Source organism: Anser cygnoides, chromosome 2, assembly GCF_040182565.1.
Source record: "Anser cygnoides isolate HZ-2024a breed goose chromosome 2, Taihu_goose_T2T_genome, whole genome shotgun sequence".
NCBI lineage: Eukaryota > Metazoa > Chordata > Aves > Anseriformes > Anatidae > Anser > Anser cygnoides.
Genome location: NC_089874.1, coordinates 31,878,849 through 31,900,032, shown reverse-complemented (window position 1 = coordinate 31,900,032; position 21,184 = coordinate 31,878,849). Strand labels below are relative to the sequence as shown.

Sequence of the window (21,184 nt, the reverse complement as noted above, 5' to 3'; positions counted from 1 at the left end):
ACATCTTTTTTTTTTTCCAGGGCAGCAACCATAATCCTACCTTCTATTTTAAGCATGCAGTTTATTATCCCACTTTTTCACTTAGGTTTTTCTATAATGTCACTTAATCCATTTCACTGAAAAGAGGATTTAGCAAGTGTAGCACATATCAGATTTCCTGATAGACACACTGTTTTTTTTTTTTTTTTTTTTTTTTTCTTGTATTAGTGAATGCAAAGCTATTTCTTTTTGAAGCTGTTCATAAGTGGGAGCCAAATGAAGAGATTTCCTTTTTTCCAACTACTGTATGGAGCCCTGTGTCTACAAGCGTGTTGGAGAAAGATCAGAAGAATATTCATGTGGTGTCATGCAAATGTACAAAATTTCTAATTGATTAATCATACATTATGCAAACCTGTCAAACATCATGTTAGAATGTATATCAGAGTTTCAAAAATGACGAATTATTATTAATCCTCCTGAAAAAAGCAGGTAAAATATGACTGAATTAATCCTCATGATGATTAAGTAAAGACAGGCAGTATTACACTTTGAAAGACAAGAACTATTTCCTTCTACAAGGACTTCTCTGGATCTTCAGTAATAAAATTTCTGATATGGATCGTTAAGAAGTATCAACAATCTAGAAATTGTAGTATTACAGAAGGAGTTTTGTGTATTGTCATCTTTTGAAAAAGTGGGGAAAAAAAACAGCTTTTGTGACTATAGGAACAGGACTATATGTGTGTGTCTCTCTCTCATACACACAAACATCAGAATTAAAATTCGCTGAATTAAAAACGCTGACCTAAGTGGTTTTTCCAACATGAGGCCAGAACTCTGACACAGTTTGGCTGACAAGTCAGGCCTCCTACCTCCGTGACTTAACAGTGAAAACACAGTTTAGACTATCCTAAACAAAGTTCTAGGGCTGAGAAACTTCTGTATTGGTCACAACTTCTTTGTAACAGTCCCTCCAAATATTAAGTGGTGTTTTAATGCAAAATATTGTTTCCCACGTACCTGCATTTTTTTTTCCTTCATTGTACATGGTTTTCTTGACTCTTAGAATAGCTGTACTTCAGTTTCATTACCTGGTAGTTCACTCTTCAGTTATGTACTCCAAGACACATGAATCCCCCTCATCTTTGGCCTCACGGTGCTGCCTCCGCACATGTGGAAGTAGGAAATGAAAACAGCAGTCTCTAGAGAAGTCTTGCCAACCTGACTCTGCCTCCTGCAGAGGACAAGCCTGTAACTATATGAAAGTTTCAGCAGTCAGGTTATCGAAGTAGAGGGTGGAGGCGGGAAGGTGGAAGCCATTATTTTTTCTCTCCTTGAAAATGCCCTATGACCCTGGGAAGCTATCTCAGCTACAAATCTAGAGGTCATAAATTCTCAGCCACACTTGCTAGTGAATCCTGTACTTCTGAGTACTTCAGAATCATCACAAAACAGTGGCACATCTGACAGCTTTGGTAGGAGAAACCAGTCTTTGCACAAAATTGTTTCAGAGGCAGTGAGTGAGGCTAGAACTAAAGTCTGTACAACACCACAGCAAAACCTCTCCTGTTTTGTCACAGTTGGGAAACATCTGTAATTACAGATAGAGTGAAAGCAGTTTCACAGCTCTCTAACTCCAGGATGGTCAGCCGTCACAATGCTGAGACTCGTACCAAAAATACTCACAAGGCTGAAAGCCCCGGGATGCATACTACATACCTTAAAAAATCAAAATGGGGGAACTCTGGGGGAAATTAGTTGGCAAGAAGTGAAAGTCCTTCTTTAGGTGTCCTCCACAGCTCAGTGAGCAAGTGTCTGTGTCCCAGTGCAGTTCAGGATCTGTGTTTCAGATGTCTTTGAGGCTTCCTTCCTCCCACAGCCCTGCTTCCAGGAACACCCTGTGAGGAACTGCTCTGAAACAGCTCAAGTGCAACGTGAGTTTCAGGAGGTCTAATGTAGCTTCCTCTGCTCTTGTAGTCAGTGCATAAAAAGGGATTTCTGATGATACAAATGGAGCCACCGAATGCAAATTATGAAGGCTGCAATTTTCTGCATCATGAGGTTGCACATCCATCCAGTTCCCCAGGCGATTCAAACAGGGGTGCCTTCTCACCACACTTCTAGTTTTGAAGAATCATTTAAGAGAATAGTTGTTGGGCTGCAGGTGTTGGGCAGCTCTTCTATATGGCAGTCCACAGAGAAAGCATTTCCACCTTTAACTCTAGTCAGCACAACAGCTGAGCTGGAAGACAGCCATGCTCCTGCAGATGGGCAGGAAAAAAAAAAAAATCAAAAGAAAGGCCCAAAGCATATATATATATATATATATATATTTTTCGGGGGGTAACAGTTTGCTTGTGGAGTATCTGATTAATGATTTCAAAACTGTCAGAGCAGACAGAGTTAAGTACAAACTTAAATTAAATGTAGTTCACAGTTCAATATCATTAGTAGTAGATATTGAAGAGAGCCCTGATATGAAATTCAGGGATAGACTCTTTTTGCATCACATCACGGTATCACCTGTTTGTAATTTGAAGCATAACAACCTGATGACATTTTGATGTCTCTAGTTATTTGGGGCACTTTTTATAATTTGCAGGAATACTGCCTAAGTTTCTTTCTCTAGAACACAGAAAGATACTCTGTTATGATGCATTCTCGAGTCTCTGTTTCAGCAAAGGATTTAACATTGCTTTGAAATAAACTTTTGCCTGTAAACTTGCACATTAGCTCACATTTAAGAATCAAAGTGAATTTAAGATGACTTTTCAGATGACTTCAGATGATACACACTGCCTGGAAAAATTTCCACAACTTTTAAGGATGAAAATAGGAAGAAGAAGCCCATATTGGTTTAGAGCTTAGAGATTATAGAACACAGTTTCAAGTTTTAGCATGCAGAATATTCATTATCAAATTACAACCCCTGTAAAGCATACTTTGGAAGAGCCATGGTAGACTGGCATTTAATCAGATGGAGACAAAGTGTAGAGCTAAAACCAATCAGTAAATCTGTATGACAAACTGTGGGCTACACAAAGACTTTCAGTGCTTAAACAGTTTCTTTGTTTTAACTCTAGGTTTACTAACTTAGCTTTGGCTTCCAAATAAATCAAAGCTACTTTAATTATCCTCATTAACTTCACTCTCTAACATAAAAAAAATGCGTGGCTTCAAAAGATGGTGATATAATGAGGGTAGAGTGTGATGGACATTACCACTTTGCTTCCAGGCACCTTGTAGGAACAAATGTAAGTTTATACTCATTTTTTGCACTGTTGGATCTTATTCCACTTCCTCTGTGGTCACCTTGCTCTGGGTCTATGACGACAATCAAAGATAATGGCAGACTACAAACAATTCAGCTGCAGATTTACAGGGTAAAAAATGCAGAGCAATAACACACACCATAAAAACAATTGGGGGGGGGGGGGGAAGTAACCCCATGCCTGTGTTTTCTCCTCTTCTCATTATCCCAGAGAACAATTGTGTCTAAGAATAATCCCGTTTTAGCATATTTGAACAACAAAAAAAAAAATCAGCAGATCCTGACATTACTGGGAAATGCTTAATGAAGGTTCCTCAGAGTCTCTTCACATATCTTGTTAATTAAAAGTGCAGTGTTTACAGCTTTTAGCCACAATAGCCAAGAAATGCCAATTACCAGTAATGCCTCATTCAGGGAGCATACACAACTGAAATATTAGGCACAGATAATGACTATGGCGGCTCCTGTTAGGATGGAGGCTTCCCATATTACAGATGTACAAAGGAGGTAATACTCATTTCTCCTCATGGCTTTTTGCCTCGGCACAACTCTAGGTTATGAGGAACTGAGCAGACAGAGGCTTACAAAAGTAAATACTGCAACTGAGCCAGTGGACAGGGCAAAAGAGTGCATTGTCATGAAACAGCTGTTTATAAGTCCTTACCCTGACTATGCAAAATAGAACCTCAAGCAATTTCTTTTTCCTTTTAATTTTAAGATTTAAAAATAAAAACTTTCTTCTTCTCCTTCTCCTTCTCCTTCTCCTTCTCCTTCTCCTTCTCCTTCTCCTTCTCCTTCTCCTTCTCCTTCTCCTTCTCCTTCTCCTTCTCCTTCTCCTTCTCCTCCTTTTCCTCCTCCTCCTCCTCCTCCTCCTCCTCCTCCTCATCCTCATCCTCCTCCTCTTCCTTCTTCTTCTTCTTCTTCTTCTTCTTCGACTCAACCTTTGTTAGCATGCCAATATTTTCCCACCTATTTTTCCATGCACATTTACTTTATATAAAATATAAATACATTGTACAAAACTGTCTGCTAGCAAATGCTAAATGGGAACCAAATCAATTGTTTTCCTATATCTTACTCTGACCTGACAATGCAAATAACTGAGAATCCTTTTCAAAACCGAGTTTTCCACGTGTTTCAACATAAGTTGTTGTCATACAATTTTATTCATAGACTAGGAAACAGACTCTAGCAGTCATGAAAACACAAGACAACTAACACTCTTAGCATGGTCTAAGTCAGTTTGAGATGACGCTGAGGATTCTGCACTGCTTAACCTCTTTGATCTGGAGGCATCTTAGGATTTTTAAGTGTTTTTCTGGTTGCTTGTTTTTTGTTTGTTTTGGTTTTGGTTTGGTTTGAATGACAGAATCATAGAATGGCCTGGGTTGAAAAGGGCCTTAAAGATCATATAGTTTCAACCCTCCTGCTCTGGGTAGGGTTGCCAACCGCTACAGCAGGCTTCCCAGAGCCATATCCAGCCTGGCCTTGAATGCCTCCAAGGATAGGGCATCCACAACCTCTCTGGGCAACCTGTTCCAGTGCCTCACCACCCTCTGCGTGAAAAACTTTCCCCTAATTTCTAACCTAAATCTTCCCTGTCTTAGTTTAAAAACATTCCCCCTTATCCTATCTCTAGGTTTGGTTTGGTTTGTGTTTTTGTTTGTTTTTCCCCAAGATAGTGGAAATGTGCTACAGCTAGCTGCAATTTTGGTAGCTGTACAATACTACAAAAGAGGACCTATAATCTTATACGAGCTATTGGAAGGTGAAGCAAAGTAACTTGCCTCATAGGTCTGATTGCCCTAAGGTAGCACCTGTAGTCTGGTGCTGGAGTGATTTTGAAGAGCTCAGGGGGTTCTGTATGGTGTAGATGTGGGCTGTTGTTTAAAATGCTACCAAAGAGTATCATCTTGGTGCTATCAGATGGAGTCTGAGAGGTTTTGTGTGTCAAGAGTGGTATAAAGAGGCTGGATTGCAGAGAGAAGCTACCCCACTGCCTACAAGCATTCAAGATAACCAGAAAAAAAAATGTATAACCAAAGTATAACCAAAGATTTTACTTTAGTTTTCCTTGGGTGTCTGATCTCAATTGATTCACCAGTAATTAGAGATGAGAAATGTCAAGCTAAACAAAAGCAAAATACTATCTGTGCCATTCTTCTTGGGCTTGCAATCTAAATTCACAGGCTAAGTTGAAAATCACCTAAATAAACACATCTGTTAAACTAACATTTTCCAGTGATAGCAGTCTTAATGTTGTGAAATGTGTTTGATGTGTTCGTGTTACAAAGACCAGTTTCCAAAATGTTACTTTCCAACTCTTTTTTAAGTTGTAAACTGACCTTTTTCCTGTTGGCTCTGTGGTGGCCAAGATATATTTCATTTAATACTGGCTAAAGCTGGAAGTAAAATGTTAAAATACTCTAGTGGTTTTACATGTACATTGGAAAGAAAATATTGTGAGGGTTGCATGCTCTTCATTATAGCTCAATTTGGAGAGTAGGACCAAAAAGTTTAGCTCTGTTAAATGTCTTCTAAAGTCACACACTGAAATAGATTATTTTGTTCAATAGCTAGGTGGGAAAGATCATAATTTAAAACAAAACAAAACAAAAAATGCCATTGGATTTTTTGAGCTCAAAGAGAAAGGTAATCAATTATATGAGGCGATAATACAGACTCAGGGCCAGAGTTAGCACTGACACATAACGCAAAGACACATCTGCAAGTGTTTGTGCCTGTGTCTTTGTAGAGAAATCAAAATGTCTAAACATGCTTGCTTTGAAATAAGTGGAAAAAAAAAAAAGTCCTGTTTCCCTTCAGGATGCAATATCAGGTTCCTCATGAGAATGACAGAAGCATGACCTGTATGGTGATATGCAAAGATTAGCTGGACAAAGGGTGATCAGAGGAGGGAGATGGTACTTGAAATTAAAAAGCTACTTCTGCAGTGGCTTTTCCTGTATCTTTTCTGGGTAATCACATGGATAACTACCTAGCCACAAAGAGCCCATGTGCACCATTTTAATCTTCACTCCTAGATTTGGTCCCCAGTTTCTTAGTACAGAACTAAATTGAGACCTCAGGAAAACGACTGAAAGGGCAGACATTTTTTTTATTGTTTATTTTTTTTAACTTCTCCCAGTCTTGGAGAGATGGGCCTGGCAAAAGGTCAACACCCCTTTGCAAGTGGATAGTGGAAGAAAGAGAGTCTTTCATTTCTATTTTGAATAGAATAGAATAGAATAGAATAGAATAGAATAGAATAGAATAGAATAGAATAGAATAGAATAGAATAGAATAGAATAGAATAGAATAGAATAGAATAGAATAGAATAGAATAGAATAGAATAGAAAATTCAGTTGGAAGGGACCTACAAAGATCATCAAATCCAACTGCCTGACCACTTCAGGGCTTCAGAATCTATGTCAACTTACTTGTGTTACTTATGTGAACCAAGAGTTTTACATTATTAGAAATCCCATGTCCAAGAATCATCCCACTTAATTTCCTTTTAATCAGAAATCAGATTTGATGTACTATTGGCTTCTTTGCTAAAGAATCAGCAATTGCACCTTAAATACTATTCATATACAGTCATGACAGCTTATTTTTGCCCATAGCCTCTCAAAACTTGATGAGGTTGAAAGGTTTATATTTGCCAGGCTGCCATCAGACATTGAAGTTTATTAAATCAAAAATAGGAGACATAATTAGCGACGCGCTGCCATTAAATACCTAGAATGATCTCATAAACTCTCCAGTCCAGTCATATTAAGAGCTGTAATAAAATACTCTCATTAGAACACAGAGGATAGACAATAGCCTGACATTAAAGCACTTTAATCCTGTTGCAGTACAGAAACTGCAGCACTTAAGTTTAAAGTCATCTGCTCCTACAAGGCTTGATAAAATTTGTATGTAAGTAAATAAACCAGAGAGCATTGTTAATACTGATTATACAAAACATTCAGCAGCATTTTCCATGCCAAATGCTAAAATGAAGATATATTCATGTATTCATGGAACACATGGGAAACATGGACTTGTCCACAATTAACTGAATTCAGCAAGCAAATTGCAGTCAGAAATGACTCTGGAATGATGCCAGACAGTGACACTGACTGTTTGGGGGTTAAACTCTTCCAAGATGAATCAAGGTGTCAGATCAGCACAAAATTTAAATTGAAAGCTGCTTTTCATCTCTCACCCACATCCCCTGCAATGTCCTAATGTCCTAATGTCCTAATAAACGTGGGAGACACACCTCAGTTCTGGCAGCACTAACAGTAATGTGTAACTTCTCTTGACAAAGAGGCAGGACGGGTCCTGGGGGGCATGTGTCACTCTGCTTCAACTGCCTTTCAGGCCTCCCAGCTGAGACGTTAAGGACTTGAGCAATGGAGACGGGGAGCAGGGACACAAGGATAGCAGAAAATATGAGAGTTGTAAGTCTTTGTCAGAAAACAAGTGAGAGAGACATTTGTAAGTCAGGGATGGGTAGGACAACAAATGTGCAAGGACTGAGACCAAAACAACAAGAACAAAGGAAATAGTAAAGAAGGTAAAAATATCAGATGAGGCAAAAAGTGGCCACAGAAAAAAGGAAGAGGGCATGAGTCACAGACTGGTTCTCTGACATCAAAAAGTAGATAGGAGGAAAAAGATAGACACCCAAATGGTGAGAAAACAATTCCAAAACCAAAGAAATTAAAGATGCTTTTTAGATCAGTAATTTGGAGGTCATTAAATTTCTTAAGAAAACAGTTAATTGAAATTTACAAGTCAAATTCTTTCACTGCAAATATGCAGGGATGTTGGCAAGCTGATTTGACCAGTTTTGCTAGATTACATGACTTGCACTTGGAAGGGGAGTCAATAGCAAAATTTTCCTCAAAGTCAAAATTTTCCATTTCAACACTTTCATGTGTGTTTCTATGTGTGGTGTTTTTTGTTTGTTTGTTTTGTTTTTCATTTTAAAATGAAAATAACTTATAAAATCGTCCTTCAGTTTTGGTTATTTGATCAGGACATATTCATTAGCATTCTAGTTCCCTTAAAAAATGGAGGACATTTATTTTGGATATTACTTGACAGGATTTTACCAGCTGTAAAATTAGTTCAAAATTTCTCCTGTCCTTGTACCCAGAGAGTAGCAGAAACCTGTATGATATAACTTTTATTTCTTCTTTTAACTGCCAGTGAACAAAAAAGGAGGGAAAAAATCAATCATTCATTGAGTACTAATTCAGAACATTTTGAGCCTGACGTTCTCTCATAAACCCTTTTGAGCTCCTGTTTAGATTCTGATTGCATTTGATCTGCTCTGGAGAAAGCCCACGGATTATAAACTCTTTCTGACAAGGACTCTCATTTATTTACTGCTGCTTGGAGTTGCCTTAGGGCACTATCACATGGTATGGGAGGCCTGAAAGATTGCTGAAGTTCCCGTTCCCAGCATTGTCCAAGTTTTGTTACATAACTTAACAGAAAAAAATAAATCAATTTTTGTTTGTTTTTGAATATTTTATTTTGTTCAGAAAACTGAAAAACACTCTTAAATGATTGCTTTTTGAAAACATTTCAGCTACATATAACCACATATTATGAATGTCCTACTTATGAATGTCCTAAATTCATATTTATTATGTTTTTTCTTGATGATTAAAGTAATTATCAACAACTTCACACCATTGCTGGCTGTTTCCATCCTTGTGCTCCAGGAATACAACCATGCTCTACTGAACTGGGAGCCTAAGGTTCAAAGCCAGAAGCAAGAACTGTGAGAACTATTTTAAGAGCTCTCCTCTTGGTACAGTAATGTAAGAGGTTTGTCAAGACTCGATTCACAGTTTCGACTGAATGACTTGACAGACTGCAGTACTGAAGTATGCAAACAGAAAGGTAACACCTCCATGAGTAGAGGATGAAGTACTTCCCCATTTATTGGAAGCTATCCTGTTTAGATTGGTCCATTTCTCTTAAGGGTCTGTGAACTCTGCTACAAAGCCTATTAATGATAAAATTTTTAGCACTGTGGTTAGCAGTAAGCAGCAATCTGTTGTGGGAGAAGAAAAGAATAAAACAGAAACTATTGCATTATATTTTTATAAATTAAAAAAAAAATCAACTACATCATTTATCACATGAACTGATTCTGTTAAAGTTAATGCATGTATACAGATTAATACACCAATGCACATTAATCCTTTTGTATCTGTTTTTACAAGCAAAAGGGCTTTTTTTTTGTGTGTGTGTGTGTGTGTGTGACCATCTATCTTCTCTGATGACAATTTTTCTTCTAGAAATGCTGATGTTGAAAATGACCATACTGAGAACCATATGTTGAAAATAGGTGCTTTGTTAGAGGAAAAATGGGAATGCTCACACAGACACAATAGGCTATTATTTAGTGTTCATAAATTAGTGAATGCATTTCTTAGAAAGCTGTAGTTGCTGAAAGGCATTGTAGCAATGTAGGTGGTCTTCCAAGTTTAGTAGTTGTTATCAAAAAAATCTAGCAAAGAAAGTACTGTGAAGAAAAAGATGCTAGAAAATAGATTTGGTGACTAAAATGATGTTTTATAGATAAAAGCTTGCAAACAGTTTAATTCATACTGCAGTGAAAATCTCCATGTCTTGGGAAATTCAGAAAGAAAAAGGATACTTGAGACCAGATACTGACATACTTTTCCAGGCTAGTCAGACTTCCAAATATGCATATATGCATATATATATACAACATTTGACAAGAAGGAAATGCTGCAACATTTTCTGTTGAATGTTTTTTTGTCACATTTAACAATATCCGTCTGTGATTTCACACAGGAATTCTGACCCAGATCTTAGAGTGAGAGATCTGTCCCCATTGATGATATGACTGTTTAAATACCAAGACTTCTAGCCACTATTCTAAACCGTGAAATTATATTCATATCTCATATTTTTTATGTTTTCCTAATTCCTCTACCCAGTCTTCTTGAGCGTACAGTTCTCAGTATGTTTCAATAGCTTCCTTTCACTTGTGTCTTTAGGCTTCTGTCATAGCACCTTTTCTTTCAGGTAATCTGTCACTCCTTTTCTCCTAAAGAGTAAGAGCATTCAGTCAATTCTTTCTTAACACACATATTTCCCAGGAATGCTAATGTTAATCTGCTAGCAACAAAGAGCAGTTAGTGTAATAAATCTGCACAACCTGAGAGATTAGACCCTCACCTGATCATTCCTCACACTTTATTTATGTCTCTGACAAGTACTGCCTATCTCACTGAGAATGTGTAATTTAATGGGGTGGCCCTTATGGTTCAAGAAGTGTCACAGTGAGTACTAATGGTCTATAAAATATGGTCTACATTTTAAAAAACAGTTTGTGATTTTGTGAGTCCAAGTGGAAGCCTAATTTTCAGAGCAAGTGGTCCAGCCAGCTCCCCTCCAACATGAAAAGATTAATAAGAGGAAATTCAAAGCTGTTAGACACTGACAATTAGGTCAGTATAATCATAAGAACTATGTTTCTGTAATGAGAAATAAAAAAGAAAAAATACTTCTTTTGACAGATGAGTATAAATTATCTGCAGAACATCGGAAGGCGTAACATTTTCACTGTAAGGGCTAAAAAGGAAAAAGTAAATAAAAAAAAAAAAGAATAAAATTCCTATAATCTCATGGCATGGCTAAATAATGCATTTTATTGTACCTTATATTTAGATACCAAGACAAATGAATAATTTTTCCTTTTTTTTTTTTTTTTCCTCCTAACATTTGGAAAAAACAGCACATCTAAAGTATTTCTTGCTAGCATTCCTTCTAAAGTGTGTACCTTTTAAGTCCTAAACTTAAACCTGTATTTTATGACAGGGGATCATTCAGCTGCTGCTAATGAAAAAGAAGAATGAAAACCCTGCAGTTTTATATGGCTGTACGTCAGAGGTATTACATTTTTTGTTGCCACAGGCTCATTAGAAACTAATTTTTGCCTCATTGTATTCTAAAGAAGTTGTCTCCAGTTTTTGGGTAACTAAATTTGACCTCAACCTATAAGAAGTTTCACTAGATATCCTAAAGCATCCAATTTCTTCAAACAATTCTTTGTCAGCCATCACAACACTCTTCCTGTTAAAATCATAATTCAGGTATGGAAAGACATTGGAAGTTACTATCAAGTGCAGCTACTTCTGTAAAACATGAATAAAGACCAGCACCCTCTGCACTAAGACTTATAAAAATCAACTCTGGGGACTTTTTCTTGCAGCCACTGAATCTGATCAAAGCTACAAAGTCTGGAAAAATTGTTATCCACCTCAGTAAAAGCAGGCCAGTCTCATGCTCCAGGGCTCTGCAACTCGCTCCCTGGTGTCCTGCCATTGTTAATGCTGCTGTCATTGCTGTACTCCATCTACGTCTGTTGTCCACAGAGAAAGCTCATCTGTCAGACTTGGATGATTTCCATTCTCAGACATGGCACTGCAAAATAATAGGCTATAAAAGTAACTCATTTTTCAAAGTTACAGTGCTGGCTGTGAAATTAAAAATATATATATTAATGTGCATGTTTATTTGCAGATCACCTCTAATCCAGAGAAGATCAAGGCACTCACCACATTTTATAAATTGATTTATAAACTGTGTACCAGAGGGATCGTATCACTTAGCAATGAAACCTCTGGAACAACATTTCACAGAAGAGAAGTGTAGAACAGAATATGAAGAAGGAATAATGGTCCTATTTAACAGTAAAGTGTCAGCATGTGCTGTGCCAACTGGCACTTGCCCAGGATTCTGAGGCTGACTCCTCTAAACTTGTGAAAGTACTAGAGCATCATAAGAAATCACGTCTGATGTTTCCTTCAGAACATGAGAAAAAGACTGAAAGTACAGACTGTTGATCACCACCATTGATGACATTCTGAAACTCATTTTCTTTCTTACCCAGCCAAGTGATTATTAAAAGCTTTCTCCAGAGTTGCTTGCAACAACCGCTTTTTGCTGCTATAAAGTACACCGCAAGGACTTAGACAAAGACATGATGCTCCAGAACATTTTCTTTCTTTCTGTTTACACGTGCACATATATACATACCCCTCAAGATGAAAACAGGTTTGTTTACTAAACAGGGACTGGGAGCAAGAATGTGTCCTGTAGCCTTTCTTGTAAAATTCAACAAGTAGTAATACCTCTTGTTCAAGCATTTTGTTATCTGTAAGACAACTAACATCACCTATCTCTTGACTTCCGCTTCAATAAAATGATAGAAATAAAAATCATGTATCACATCTGAGACATGCACAAAAACTAAGTGACTTGAAAATACAATGTGCAGTAAGTATATTTAATGAAGCTGAGTTAAAAAAAAAAAGCAAAAAAAGCTTTTTCATTTACAAAGGTACTTCCTTAACCCTCTAATTCTTAAAATCTAGAAAGGCCCTATATTTCATGGATGAAGACTACACAGATAGATTCTGTGTATTACATTTTTTATATAAGAAATCCATCACTTGAAGAAATCTGTAAGGTACCCAAAATGGAGAGTAAATGCTTTTTAACAGTCAAATGTTTTATTTCTCCCTTCACATTAAGGGAAATACAGTAACTAAGCTGAAAATGCCTTGCTCCTTGTATATGGAAAGTATAACCGTCTATGTATAGTGCCAATATCAACATACTGATTCTTATTTGCTGAGCAGTGCTGGCTATCATCAAAAGCACACCTTTAATAGAGTAGCTGAAAGGCACAGATCCACAACTGCACTCAAGTAAGAATGGGATAAGGATAATTTACATCCCAGATCAAGCGAAAGACAGAAACACTGTACCTCACTCCTAGCTCTCTTAGACCGGTGACGTACCATTTTAGCTCTGGCTTTAGCTCCAAGTCTATCAAAGCCAATGTTAACGAAATGTGATCTCTCTCCCCTTCTTCTCTACACAGCTGTTTGATTAAAAGACTGTTAGTGAGGAAATAGAAACATCAGAAATACCGAGTGCGGTCATCTCTGTATGGGTGCCATTAACAATATCCTTTAAACCAAGCTCCATGGGATTATTACTGGCAGCAAAGGAGGATATATAATGTAGATAAGACAAACAAGCTTTCTTTCACCCATTGTCTAGTACCACCAACTCAATGGATGATAAACAAATTTTCAGCAACTCAGGTTCTTCACTGGTTCAGCTCCTTTCACAGTGATCAGCAAAAGTGTTTACTCACCTATTATCCAGCTATGGCATATAGATGACTTTGCCTTTAAATTCTCTCCATAAGGAACAAAGCTCTATTTAATTCCATGAACTTCAGAGCTCATCCTCATCTTTCACGTAACACCAGGAAGGATGTAACTCAGCAAAGATGGGGCCAGTCCAAGTTTCCTCAAAGCCAGATTCCTAGCAATCCCAATACCAAAGATGTGCAGCTGTGGTTTCCACCCCACACAAGGGGCTGCCACTACCCTGCTAGGGTCTGTACCTACAACACCCACAGCAACTCATTAAGAAATAGGAATGGTGTGCACTGGAAGAGACCTAATTATCTGGTGAGGCTGAAGGCCAACAGATAACTTCTTATTCAGCTGGACAGTAACATCACTGACTATGCATATGGGTCATTTAGCACTAAACATGCTAACCAACCCCACATCTGAGCAACTAAGATTATTTTTCTTTCCAGATCAGATATTCCCAGTCAAAAAGTTATTAAGAGATATGTGATGGCTCCGTCTTTTTTTTTTTTATCATTATTTATCCTTCCTTTTTGTATTGTAGCTGGATCAAGCTTTCCTTTCCTTCCATCTTCTTTTATTTCCCTCTTGCCTTAGGAATGACTTCTTACTGCATTCCTGCCTTTTTGTGGAGTTTTTAGTTTGTTCTCTGTTTTGCCTCTTATACAGTCGGCCTTCTTCACTACTTCTGTGTTTTTTCTTGTGTTGGTAAAGCATTTGCCAGACTTGCTATGGTATGAAGCTAACAATATGTAGCATTTATGGATTGAAAGGATATTAGGGGTGTATGAAGATAGAATCTGTCAGGAAAAACTCATTACAACAAGCTGTGGGTTGTGTCGTTATTCCTTCCTTTCTTAGCTAACCTGGTCTTTGACATGAAAGACCTAATGCAAGAATCATTTACACTAGTATATATGAAGACTAACCTGACTAGAGCTCTTCATGCCTAGCAGCAACTTTCACAGCCCTATCCCCCAGCATAGAAATGTCACCAAAGATCCACAGAGGAAGCACGTGTATCTGTTGCTCCTTAGCACTTCAATATAACGATCTTTTTCTCTGGTTAACAGAAATGCTAGATGCAATAAGTTAAAATGGTTCCGAATTGTAAAACTACTGACCACCTTTTCTTTCATAGCTATCAGCATGGTGATGTAAAATACAATACTAAATGCACATTCTGAATCATTGTTTTCACAGCTATCACACTTGAATGACTAGCAATTATTCCAAATATCCATATATTATGAAGATGAGAGATAACCACCCAAAGATTGTTAGAAACAAGCAGTGATTTGAATTGTCACTTTGGAAAAAGTTGGGGCTAAGTTGAACATCCAAAACTCTAAGCATTAAAATACACTATCTAGGACTGGATATGTTGACAAGCTCCACGCTTGAATAAGCACCCAAACAATAGCTCTTCATCTGTAACTTCTGTATTTTAATCTCCTTTGTCTGCAAAATTGTTAGAAATTTTGCAACTGTCGGCTTTCAAATGAAATTTCTGGTACTTCCTTATTTGTATTAAGATGGGGAAAACAGTTTCAGAGAAATGTTTCTTTCAATGGATCAGTATTGTACTTCTGCTTTTGACCAACACCAGAAAATGTAAGGGCATACGAGGATATGTACAAAGTGACAGGACAGGTGTGGAAGAAGAGACCTTAATCCATCTTTTCTTGAATTTCAGAGAAAATCTAGTTTCTATTTTAAGCAGAAGTCTAAAAGCCATTGTTGTTTTTTTTTTTTTCCCACACACATCTTCATAGGAAATTTGTTTCCGATGTCAGTTTTGTGTGTAAGCTGCACAACTATCTACTGGTACCATAAGATGCTTGTAACAAGCGATCAGGACTTGAAAAGAGTATCCAAGGCTTGGAAGCTTGACAGCAAGAATTAGAAACCAAAAGCAAGACCAAATCAAAGGTGTACCAGCTTAGCTGTGCTGGTAGGACTCAGAAAGACATCGTACACATCCCTTCAGGCAGTATCTACTTGAGCTAGTGTGTGTATCTCAGCTACACAGAAAACCTTGAGTAGCAAAGCTGTTTTTCATGCTGCAGCTTACTGAGGAATCCCAAGCTTGAGAGCAAATGGGCTCCCTGCAGCAAACATCAAAAATTCTTCCCTCACCCCTTCATCAGGTACAGATGCCCCATTATTTTTTCCTCAGTGAATTGTAGGAGATCCTGCCCAAGAGAACAAATTTACTAGGGGAATGAAATCACACGCAAATGTTTATCAGCTGTATCTTCACTGAACGTGGTAATATTAGGTCTGATCTACGTGGTCTAAAATAAACTGGTATGCCTCAACTGGAAGGACCACTTAACAAAATATGGATAGGAAGAAGGTAGAGGGAACTCAGGCAACTCATCGGAGAGTCCTAACTGTTTAGCCCATCCACAGTAGATGTTGTTTTCATTAGTTTCAGGACTTCTCTGTAAATCTTACCTCCCCAGTTAATAATTACATTGGAAAACAACAAGTAAATCCAGACCTAAATGGCACCCAATAAAGAACCTTTTGATTTGCTATTTCACTAAATATTTTAGATCAGTAATGCCAATTAGATCAAACTGCCTGCCACAACTTTGAAAAAATGCTTACTGGAAAGTGGTAATCTTTCTGATAAACAGAGGTATTTTTGGAAATGGTATTCCAGCCACATCTACAGAGGGGTAGTTGGGGCATTTGTGTCTTAACAGGAAAAGCAGACATCACAAAATTGCTGTTTTGTTTATTTAGAGCAAAGTGGAAAGAACACATTAAAATGAAGGTGAACAGCATTCAGTGGTGACAGGAGGAATTTGCCAAGTGTGATAAATATGCCAATGTTACTAGACATAATGGCAGCATCCTGCAGAGACTGATGACAAACAGCTTCTTCTTCAGTTCTGATGCAGCATTTAATGCTCTCAGACTGACAGGAAAAAGAGAGGAAAGGAAATGAAAAGAACTTTCACATTGAGTTTCAGTTAATTAGAAGCAGAAATTTGGGAAACAGAGAAGTCTTACCTTTTGAAATCTCACTTGCCCCTCTTTAGATTATATTATGCCCAAAGGCTGAATAAATATTCTTTTGTTGTTTGGAGCCAAATGATGACTCTACTGCACAAATATTCCCATTTCCCTTGTATGTGCAATAGAAGGAGCTGAATGTATGTGAGTTGCTTTCTTTTTTTTTTTTTTTTTTTTCTCCAGCATCAGCACTGAAAGCAAAACAAGAACTTTAAGCAGTTGTGGTCAATTCAATCTGGAGAGAGAAAAAGAAAAAAAAAAAGATCACAGGAAATCACACTTCTATTCTGCACTTGTAAGATTGCTAGAAGGAGCTGATGGTAAAAAGGAAGCTAAAAATCTGGAGATTTACAAGAAATAACCACTTCCCCCTCAGGGACTGTCATCATATTCTGATTTAGCAAGGGTACATTTTTCTGAATCTTAGACCAGAAATAAGACCTCTATAGTAGTTCCTCAATTTGTTAGAATCACCAATAACCAATAGTGATTTACCTTATCCATTCCAGCAGTTATTCATAGCACAGTACTTGAAAATGTTTCCTATGCCAGAAATTCCAGTAATGGTCTCAGAAACTATTTACATTTCCTTTCGTACCATACACCATCATTTTCCCATTTCACCCTCTTAGGAATAACACTGTACACAGTCCAACATTTCATTTCTTTCACATTACTTTAATGCAAATGAAGTCTTTATTAGAATAACTGATTGTGTATAGTGCTTGCTGATTACTGATTTGTAAGGGATAATTTGCCTGAAGTATTGAGATCTTGCCTACATGATCTTGGAGGACCTGATCTGGGAAAGCACTTCAGTGTTGAAACAGTTCCCATAAATTTGATGTATCTAGTTTAGCATTTGATGTGGTTTATTTCTTTATTTATTTTGAAGTTTCCCACCCACCTAAAAGATTTCCTTTTGTTCATGCTCTAAAGCATCTCAGTTTTCAGAGAACTGGTCACTTGACTCAGCTCTTGCACTCTGTCCTGGGAACCCAGTATTCACCCAAACAAACAGCTGTGGGAACGGCTCACCCTGGGTTTTGCACATGCACTGACCATGCAGCTGGTGGAATAATACACGAAATACCATGAAAACCTCCCTTTCTCTTAGACACATCCAGTCAGAGAAGGACTGCAGGGACTGCCTCCTTTTAGCATAAAGCCCAGTTTCAACAATGCGGACAGAGAGTACCCCTCACCTACATTAAAGCTGCAGTCCTCTTTCTGGGATGTACAGGGTGTGCATAGTAAATCTCCTCAACCCCCCAAAATTACTGAGCCCAGGATTTCCACATCTCATCAGGTAGTCCAGCCATTACTGCACTGCACAGCCATATCATATTACACTCACCTTGCCTTCTCAATCATATTGAAAGAAAAAGCAAGGCCAGCTCGTTTCCTGAAAAGCAGCAGAGTGAGCAGGAGAGCGAGAAGCCCAGACCATGAATCAGAAAAGGAAAGGTCATCTTCCCACAGCCAGGAGCGAGGGCGAGGCAGGCGAGGAGAAAGCGCCTACCACTCCTTGCTGCCTGCAGGGTTTCCTGTGGGCTGCCACACAGGGTGCTCATGGACTCTCCTGGGCACAGCACTGCTCCTGCAGGCTTTGTTAATCACCGTGCTAATGTGGCAACTTCCCTGATCTCTGCTTAGTGAGCGGGGCCACCCACTACTGGCATGTGTGACATTTTGGTGGCATTTTGTAATCAGGTAACTCTCTTTGGCCTTCAGGGTCTCTGCAGGGTGACCACCACAGCATAACCCTGTTCCTGGTTGTCCTCAATCACTTCCATAATAAGCATGAATAGTTTTATGAAAATAACTAGTGAGAACAACTGTGAAACCATTAAAAAGTATAGCTTCCTGACATGAATATAATTATCAGACCCATCAGCAGCTCCTATGACACCAGTGACTCAACGAAAACATTACTGTGCGAACATTTGAGGTCATACTGAATTTGGAAGGCCTTGTCCCACTTCATACTCACTCCAATTTCTTAAGATTCAGATCATCCAGTCCATGCCCCAGCCAGTTTGATCTGATAAAGCTGTTTCCTACTATAATCTCTTAACAGTTTTGTCTTTTTTTTTTCATACTGTGCATCTTTCACGTTTCTTGTCATTGTTACATACAGACTTACATGATTTTGAAATTAAAGTTGATCTATAAGCCCTGAAAATTAATAAACTTGCATTAAAAATGTATATCTTTAGCTACCGTGGTAACTAAAAGGTTTTACACTTGCGTTTTAAAGAACCTGTGAATAAAAGTATGTCCTTTTAGCTGTTGTACAAGTTCAGTATTTTCAGATTTGGTCCTTGTATTATTTTAGAGAAGGAACAGATCTTGCTTCCTAGCCCCATGCTATGTTGTCTCTGGAGGCCAGCAGAAATAGGAACAACACATCAGTATTGTTGGAGAGATGCAATTCAGTTGAACATGTTACTTGAACAGAAATGTTTATCACATGCTTTGACTATCTCTGGGAAACTACTCTGATGTTTGGGTCTTATGTAGCTTATATATCAGATGTGCTGTTACTAGCAAATAAAACAGGTCCAGGGCATGAAGTCAAGCTCTAGTCCAGGATCATCTGAAGCGTTCAACCAGCTGTCCTGGGCACGACTCTGGCCTGTGCCCACTCTTATGGGTGAGGTGCAGGCAAAGCTTCCAGCCCATGCCAGTGCCATGGGGACATTTCTTGCAGGTGGTTTGGATGCCTGTGCCCTGCCTGGGGCACAAGGAAGGCACTGAGACATGGGCACGTGCTGGGCCATGTCACCCAGCTTCAGAGCCAGAGAACAGAGTGAGGTCTCTCCAGTGATACCAGCACAGCTGCTGGTGTCCTCCCCACTGAGACAGCCTCTTTGTCTCTGAGCATAATGGGTGGCATTGGTCATTGCCCTGCAATGAGCATCAGCTGAATTAGAGCTCTGTTACTTATTACACTCAATTATTTTTTCATAAAAGTGTTAAAAAACATTATCAGCTAAGAATCTTTTTTTCAGTGAAGTAGAAACACAAACAGGCCAAGCAGAAGAGAACATCTTGAACACAGAACAATATCTCAATTTCTTTGCCAAAGGTGGTATCTCTAGAATTAAATTTTTGCTGAACCCAATTAACAATGCATAGTACCTACTTGTGGGCCTAAATATTCTGTGAATGATAATACAGGCATAGTACTATCCTGAGCCAAATACCCTCCCAAATTTGGAAATTTTTCTTTTCAATGATGCCAAAAATTATAGTTGAACCAAGTCAGGTTTCTGAACACATCAGCTCTTTTGGAATGGAATTAGACTGCTAGATCTTCTTCCAGAGTATGTTTTATGCTAACATGTAACATACTGTACCATTGCAATGCTAGCTCTATTTACCTTACGCAACAGTATCAGGATCAGGGAAAAATACTGGTTCACTGATAGCAAACTCTTTTGTCTGTAAAAGCACTCTTATAAATATGCTGACTTAAATACATGAATTTCATGTCTCCATTCCATGACATTTCCATATGCTACATAATTAAAATTTGTTACCACAGCAAACAAGTGAGAGCAAAAATATTAACACATGATTTGATGAGTAAATCCTGGAAACAAGCAACACAGGGATCTACCTTAGAACATGCACAGGACAGGAGAGTAAAAATGGTTATTGATAAATGCTTCATTGTAGTAAATTCCAGTTTTACAAAATTCAAACTTTCTACCCATACTCATCCCAAGTAATTCTTGTGGGGTCAACTCACCTCATAGCAATGTAGATAGACCCACACGATTTCCTTCCCCATGTCAGACTTACCTTCATTTAGCTCAGGCGTTCTCCCTCCCACAGATATTAGTGTGAAGCCATCAGGTTAAGCACATGCAAGATGACATAAACTATGCTAAGAAAGGAAGGGTGTCTTCTCCTTCCTGCCCTCTGGGATGATCTGTGAGAGTCCCCCTGACAATGGGATGCAGTCTCAGTAGTGCTCTGAGTTGGTACCCATTCACAACAGGGGGGTGGAGAAGGTGGACCCTACTCATGTCCTTGAAGGTCAGAGCGAGTTGTGCTTGTGGACAACGCATCTGTTAAAGCAGCAAATTAGAGAAAAGCGCATTGAGTGTTGTGTGTATGACCTACATGGAGCAATAATTGAAAAAAAATAATAATAATAAAGTATGATTTTTCCAAAAATTAGAGTGATTTGTTCTCCTCTTGTTAATTTTTCATTTGCTTACTTCCCTGTACTCCTCGGTTCCAAGTGAAATTGAAAGAGGAAGTGTTGAAACAGCAGAGAACTTTTTGCACAGTATTTCTGGATGAAACAGAAGCATTGAGTACTGGAAATGTTCTGTCCAGTTTTGCACAGTCTAAGGAAAATTAAGCAGTTTCTTTGGCAACATAGATGTGACTAGACAAGATATGAATATGAATGTAAAGTTGTAGACATCAAGATCAAGGTCTGCATGATTTATCAGTGCTGTATTACATCTTACTTCTACGCCTGTGCCCTGTGATTTTATAAACCATGTTTGTGTTCTGAATGAAAAATATTAAAAAGGAATAAAACAAGACCAAACAAGACCTACAATAATTTTTTATTATTTATTTAAAAAAAAAAAAAGGAACAAAATGTGTCAGTATTTCCCTATCATCATTTCCCTCACAAAACATAGTTGGACATCCCTGAAC

The 21,184-nt window shown here is 38.2% G+C and overlaps 1 long non-coding RNA gene across 5 annotated transcripts in view; it reads right to left on the bottom strand.

The window, feature by feature from the left end:
* The window catches only part of LOC106030169 (uncharacterized), a 108,228-nt gene that overhangs the window by 65,246 nt on the left and 21,798 nt on the right, over window positions 1–21,184 (bottom strand). For 3 of the 5 annotated variants that reach the window (XR_010829157.1, XR_010829158.1, XR_010829160.1), the window contains 3 exons: window positions 20,309–20,577; window positions 16,496–16,733; window positions 1,003–2,243 (listed from right to left, as the gene is read on the bottom strand). This is a non-coding gene — a long non-coding RNA (uncharacterized lncRNA). The remainder of the gene's footprint in view (window positions 1–1,002; window positions 2,244–16,495; window positions 16,734–20,308; window positions 20,578–21,184) is intronic. The other 2 variants (XR_010829161.1, XR_010829159.1) reach the window with 2 other exon arrangements.